Source organism: Palaemon carinicauda, chromosome 3 (genome assembly GCF_036898095.1).
Source record: "Palaemon carinicauda isolate YSFRI2023 chromosome 3, ASM3689809v2, whole genome shotgun sequence".
In the NCBI taxonomy this organism is placed as follows: domain Eukaryota; kingdom Metazoa; phylum Arthropoda; class Malacostraca; order Decapoda; family Palaemonidae; genus Palaemon; species Palaemon carinicauda.
In genome coordinates, this window is record NC_090727.1 from 17470966 (window position 1) to 17478058 (window position 7093).

General features: G+C 35.5%; 1 long non-coding RNA gene across 1 annotated transcript in view; it reads right to left on the reverse strand.

Annotated features, from left to right (window-relative positions):
- Positions 1 to 300: 300 nt before the first annotated feature.
- Positions 301 to 7093, reverse strand: part of LOC137636838 (uncharacterized) — a 338483-nt gene continuing 331690 nt past the window's right edge. Inside the window, exon 3 of the long non-coding RNA XR_011043246.1 lies at positions 301 to 959. This is a non-coding gene — a long non-coding RNA (uncharacterized lncRNA). The remainder of the gene's footprint in view (positions 960 to 7093) is intronic.

The window sequence follows — 7093 nt, forward strand, 5'->3', positions numbered from 1 at the left end:
CTTTACATATTCTCCTCTGTCGTCATACACCTGACAACATTGAGATTACCAAAAATTCTTCCTCGCTCAAAGGGTTATCTACTGCAATGTAATTGTTCAGTGGCTACTTTCCTCTTGGTGAGGATAGAAGAGAGACTTTAGCTATGGTAAGCAACTCTTCTAGGAGAGAGGCACTTCAAAATCAAATCATTGTTTTCTGGTCTTTACCATGGTCTTTCATTGTCTTGGGGTAGAGTTCTCTTGCATGAGGGTACACTCGGACACACTTTTATATCTTATTTGTCTTCCTCTTGGTTTTTTTAAAGATTTTATAGTTTATATGTGAAAGATTGGTTTTGATGTTGCTGTTCTTAAAATGTTTTATTTTAATTGTTAATTACTTCTCTTGTGATTTGCTTATTCCCTTTCCTTACTGGACTATTTTCCTTGTTTCAGCTCGAGAGCTTATACGATTCTGCTTTTCCAAGAAGGGTTGTAGCTTAGCAGCTAATAATAATAACAATAATAATAACAATAGCAACAGCCAAAAATTACAGAGTGGTACTGACCCCCTCCAAAAGAGAAAGAATTCTTGTGAGGTTATTCTTTTATTTGGTATGGAAACGAGGAAACATTTTCTTCTTAGCATCGTAGTACAAGTGTACCTCCCACTTGATGCAAAACATGCTTACTTTCCCCTTACACCCAGGTAGTTTATATATCCCTAGGTTTGGACTAACAGAAGGGAAGTGGGCAACGCGGCCAAGTCTGATATCTTTATCAGAAATTTTCTTAGTTGCTTTACCTTTTTTTTTTCTTGGGGAAAAGTAAGATCTACAGGGAACATCTATTTCATTACATTCGCCATCATCGTCTGCATCACTGGTTGCTATTATGCTTTCTACATGAAGTGCAATATGGCTTGAAGTCTGCCTGCCGTGTCGATAAAATTCTGCTGCTGCTGATGGTAGTGGAGGGCCCTGAAAATTATGATAATCATTAGTTTCCCCTTTAAGAACACACTTAGTCTAATGAAACTGAAATTTAATTCTTCTTAATTAAAATCAACCAGCAAATTATATCATGGTAAAATGTGAAAAAGATAACAGGGGTTAAAGGAATAAAAATTAGATTAGGTTAGGTTTGATTGGGTTAGTGTAGGTTAAGTTCAGTGGTTAGGTTTGTTAAGTTTGGGTTAGCCTATATTATGTTACTTTGGGTTAGGTTGTTGTGCTAAGTTAGGGCAGGTTTGGTTTAGCTAGAATTCTGTAAGTTAGGTTTGGAGGTTATGTTGCATCCGCAAGGCTAGGCTAAACTGACATTATTTCAAATATAAACATCAATTTTAATTCTTCTTCTTTGGAGCACTTGACTAAATATGGACACTTGGTTTGAAAATTTTTGGGGGTCTTATATAAATAAATACAATTGAAGCACATCCAAGGATAGAGAAAATCTCTCTCTCTCTCTCTCTCTCTCTCTCTCTCTCTCTCTCTCTCTCTCTCTCTCTCTCTCTCTCTCTCATGCTGGTAATACAATTACAACTAGAGAATTATGTAAGACGTCATTATTAGATAACTGCAAGCTTCGTTGAATTGAATTTCAGAATTTTCTTCGACGGAGAATCATTTAAAAAAAATCTTGCGATGGTTTATTAGACCTGAGAAGGTCTTATCGACGGCCTTTTATATCACTAATATGCTTTACCACCATTAGGTCCAACACCCACTCTCATGTTGTTAGTGGCTTCCGCAACTTTATGGCCAAAGAAATGGCCCCAATTATGTCTTCTTATACCTTTGTGGATCAGCGACCTGAAATAGCGGCATCTTACAGAAGCTCAGGCTGTTGCTAAGCTCCAGAAGGCTTCTATTGAGGCCTCTTAGACATGACTTGCACTTCATTAGTCAGGATTGCCGTTAGGACCTTCATGGTTTGTAAGGGATTTTAGTTATATGATGGAATAATATTTTTTCCAGAATTTCATTGCTGTTTCAATTCGATTATGAGAAAAATTCTCTATTATACGATAAATTTTTCTGACATTTTTCCACTCGTTACTTTTGTTCATTGTGGAACAGTGGAAAACTAAATTCTCTTGCTGTAATATAGACCGATATTATTATTATTATTATAACGTCCTGAAGGGATTAATAATATCAAAGTGGTTTCTTTGCATGATACTTATTAAAACCATGATCTGGAAAATCATCCCTTGGATCAGTCAGATGTTGATTCTCCGTATTGACTTCCATCCGTATATTTGCCGCTAGCTGTGCTCGCTTGTTGGAGAGTTGTTTTTTACTTCTCGTGTTGCGACCGCAGTAGTAGTATAGATTTGCACCTTCGAATGACCCCAATAGTATAGATTTGCACCTACGAATGACCCCAATATAATAGATTTGCACCTTCGAATTACCCCAATAGTATAGATTTGCACCTTCGAATTACCCCAAGTTACAGTATAATGTGAAGTAGGGTGGAGTTCATGATCCCGTCAGTAAAATAATTCACTTTGATTCTTCCAGTACACATTTTATTGGCATGGTATGCCATGATTTACTTTTTTCGTTAAGTGTTTTTATTAGTTATGGCTCCTGTATTTACATGTGTAATCCTGCTTCAGTCCTCACTTTATGTAATTCATTCATTTTTTTCCACCCAATAATAAAACTGGAATCGCGTTTAATCTGAATAAATAACAATCTCGTAAAGCGAGATTAAGCGTCATCTGTTAAATCCAAAATACTGGTGGAATCGAGCCATGAGCCTTCTCAATCGCAAAACCGCCAATCTTGATCGATTTGTAATCAATCACTAGCATTGATCCTTATCACTCTTACAATATCTCCGGCCAGAAAGGGATGAATGATATCAAGAGGATGGTTTTGAGAGAGAAGGGGTTATTTTGTTAATGGGAATTTGCTAATCGAAGTATTGAAGACTGGGTTTATATCATGAATGAAATGCTTTAAATTAAATTTAATATCAGCTTGAGTTTAGTCTAGGAAAATATATAACGTCAGGGGTTTCGATATATACTGTGGTTCCATTTTGGGTGAAGTTTTGAATTGAAAATAAAATCTTTAGATGTTTAAAAATATGTATGGTGAGAATTTCGAAAATTGGTGTGTATATGCTAATTGGAGATTATACTAGTTTGTAGTGAAAGTGTTATGGTTGAATTCATTTGTATATGCAGTTTTCAGTTCAAGTTAAGGAAATTAAATCTATATAGACGAATTAAACGATTAACCTTTCGAACGTGGTAAGAACTGGCTCCAGAATATGCTCTAGAATGACCACCTGGAAAAGACAGATGCTGTCAGCATGTCCGTGAGATTTTAACATCAATGTACTAGCGTGAACGGATAGCAACCTTATCCCATAAATATAAAGTGAAAACTAGAAAAACCTCGCAGTAAACACAGACACGCACAGATATATATATATATATATATATATATATATATATATATATATATATATATATATATATATATATATATATATATATATATATATATATTATATATAAATGTGCCTCTGCTTTAAAATGTCGGTCGCGTGCATGAAGATCAATTGCAGAATAAACAATGTCATCCAGTTGAGGGTAATATCTCTGAAATTCTTTTAAATCAGGTGTTGTTTTTATTATCTTTCTGAGGTAGCTTTTATTCAATTAGTTAGTTGTGTCAAAGCTCTTTATGTCATCTGGCAATTAAAAGTTTCATACTTTCATTTTATGTACGCCATAAACTATCAAGCCATATATTAGTATGCATAGTTTTTTTTTTTCATGTAATTTGGCCTTTAATTCAAGAACAACAAAATGATAGAATACTTCCTAATGTCGATTTGTTTTATAACGAGGCTTTTACTGATGTTTCCGCATAGAATAGTTTGAAATTTACTGTTCGCTGACGACATGTACAACATTTACTGTACTTTGAGTAATAAATTGAGGAATGATTTTCCATTCCAGAATATCATGTCGATTATTGCTGCGCTGTAGATCATTGCGTCTATATAATTTTCACACTTTTTCCGATAAAGGTTTCTCTGCACATGTAAAACGCAATTCGTTTTCCTGTAAAAATTACATCTACCTGTCTACTTTCAAATTATATTATAACATCATATAACATAAATCAATTTTACAACGCAAATGATGTTTTATTTCCCAGGGCTTATTGGTCTGCCGACTATAGCCATTTAATTTTATAGGATTCCCTTCGGTCCAATTATATTTGCAATTCTAGGTTTTAGTGTGTCTCTCATAATTGCTGTTTTCATGACCTATTTCGAAAAGCTCTGAAATTTAATTTTGATCCACTTTGCTATATAATGAACTATTAAGATTCATTCCGATCAAGTATTTCACATTTCATCTATGATGAAAATAGATAGTTTTGGGTATATTTACACTGCTCAAAACGGGTAACACCACAAGTTCTTGGGATGAAGTTACAAGTCCCAGAAGGTTTCTGTTGAAATGTAGCATTCAGATAAGACTAAAATGGCGATCTGCCCATCAAGACTTGAAATATCTCCTGAATGAGATAAACTTTATAGCCAAGCACTTGTGGTTAACTAGTTTGAAGTAATCTTGAACGAGACGAGACTTGCATATTTTACTTTGGATGCCTTGTGTATTACCTGTTGGTTTTCGAAATAAAGAAAACAGCAGAGTAATGAGGCACATAGCATTTGAAAAGGGAGTGATATAGTAATGATATTTTTCATGCACTAAAAAAATAAAGACCTAATTAGTTACTGTGAAGCAAAAGCTGGTTAAATATTTTATTTGTATTGAAAAGACGGTGGTGACTGATAATTGTTTTCAAGACTCGTGTTACAGTGAATACTCATGAATAAGAAAATATTCAAAATAACACGTATAAGGTCGAATAGTTTTGAATAAGAAGAGCTGACACGTAAGGCAATTCTGAATGATTTTATAATACCCAACATTAATGAATAACATATGTTGATGAAAAAAAATGTCCGTGAGAACTTTGACATATCTCCGGAAGTTTGAAATCGTGTCATCAATAATAGATTGACATAAAGGTCTTTCCAGGAACCTTTTCCCTTTTTCATTTGCATGAACTTCTTGTAGTAAATCCGATGAGGAATACAATCATCATCATCATCATCATCTATTAGCGTGATTTTTTCCCATTCGTATAGGGTAACACGGTTGCCTTCTTTTTGAAAGACTTAGCTTTGGCTTTGGGGTGGACCTTGTTCCCGACCGGCTGCCCTGCCCGCCGTCCCTAGACCCCGGTAGCGTATGTTTGTGGTGTACCAGCCACCATATCCTTAACCATATCCGAATAGCCTTATTACTTATGATAATTCCTCATCCTTTACATCATTCCTGGAATTTACATCCGGCGGAACGGAGATTTTCCCCACCTCTATATCGTCCTAGGACATTTTTCCCACCAACTAAGTACACAGGTGGACAGTTTCCCCATCCTGTATATTATACTTAGTTACTTTGAAGGCTGCTTTTCCGGTCCCATACAGCAGGGGAACCCCACTCTCTACAGGACCTCCACAGTCGTTTTACCTTGTTCGTTCAGAGTATTTAACATTTCATATCACATATTGTTCATTTACTGTTAAATCGTCACTGTCCAGAGTCTCATGAAATAAGTGTCTTCAGTTTCCTCTTGAAAGCCTTAATGTCTTCAATCATTCGAATATTTCGTGGGAGCTTATTATATAGTTGTTGTTGTTGTTGTTGTTGGGGTATTAAAGGCTCTGGAGCCTAAAGTGGACATAAATCTAGGTTCCAACAATTTGAAGCCATCTGTAACTATTCTCGTGTCGACACGATTTGTTGGCTGCGCAATATGTAGCAATTCTCTTGAGTATTTTGGACGCCCGGTTCTGATAACTTGGTGGGTTATTGTACATATTTTAAATTAAATTCTCGCTTTAATCGGCAGCCAGTGTAAATCGATCAGTACTGTATATGGGTGATCATTTTTCTAGGTGGGATACCTTTTATCAGTCTTGCTCCTCTGTTCATTATTATTATGTTTTGTAATTTCTTATGTTGCACCCTTGGTAAATTGTAGTAGATAGAGTTGCAGTAGCCAATCCTGGTAATAACACAGTTTATCACAAGTTTCTTTACAGAATTTTCGTCTAGGTACTTTTATATGAACGCAATATTTCTTATATGATAACCAGCAGTTTTTATTAGATTATTTACTTTGGCATTTAAATTAAAATTCTTAAAAAAAAAAATATCCCCGAAATAAGACCAAAGAAATAATAACCAATGGGGGGAGGGTGGGGGGGGGGGCGTGCGTAGCTCAGCGTGTACCGCTTGCTAGAACATAGAGCAATGCTGTTTTTATTTGCCAGCGAAGCGAGCCACGGCGAAGCAAAAATCATTGGGATTCCTTAGAAAAATATCACCGAGAGTAAGAGCGGATTTGCAATGCATGCAGTGTAATTAATTTAGTTGTCAACAAAATGCTTCCTTTTTATTTCTTTACATGGTTTATAACATTATGGTGTTGAAAATGTCCTGGATCCTTATATCACATGAACGGGTAAGTGTGATACAGGGTGATAAACATGTATCGCTATTGTGCACTTTATGGGTTGGGGGAGACTGAAGGATTGCGAGAATTGCATTACCGTCATCTCATCCAAATTTACCATCTAAAGGTTAGTTTTCAGATGATGCGAAGAAGAGTATGTGTAATACCCAGTAACCCCAAGGAAAGCAGTAACTCGATTTCATTCTAACCATCCCATGGAAGTAAAGGTATTAGCGAATTGAGACGGAGAAAAGCATATGGATGTTACTTTTTAATGTTGCCAAAAATCTAGACTAGGAATTGGAGTCAGAAAAGAATTTCATATTATCATAGAGTACATAAAACCTTATGAAAGGGAGTTAATGGTTTTATGTCACTTCACATTACTTAACGGAAATAAAAAAGTGGGAAATACAGGAAAGAAGATAGAAGAGGAAAGAGCTATTCTTATAAGGGAGAGAGTGAGTGTTCTGATTCAGCCACAATTTTCTGAATAGCGGATAAAATCTTGTGCCTTTACCATTAGTGATATTAAAAGGAATGTAATT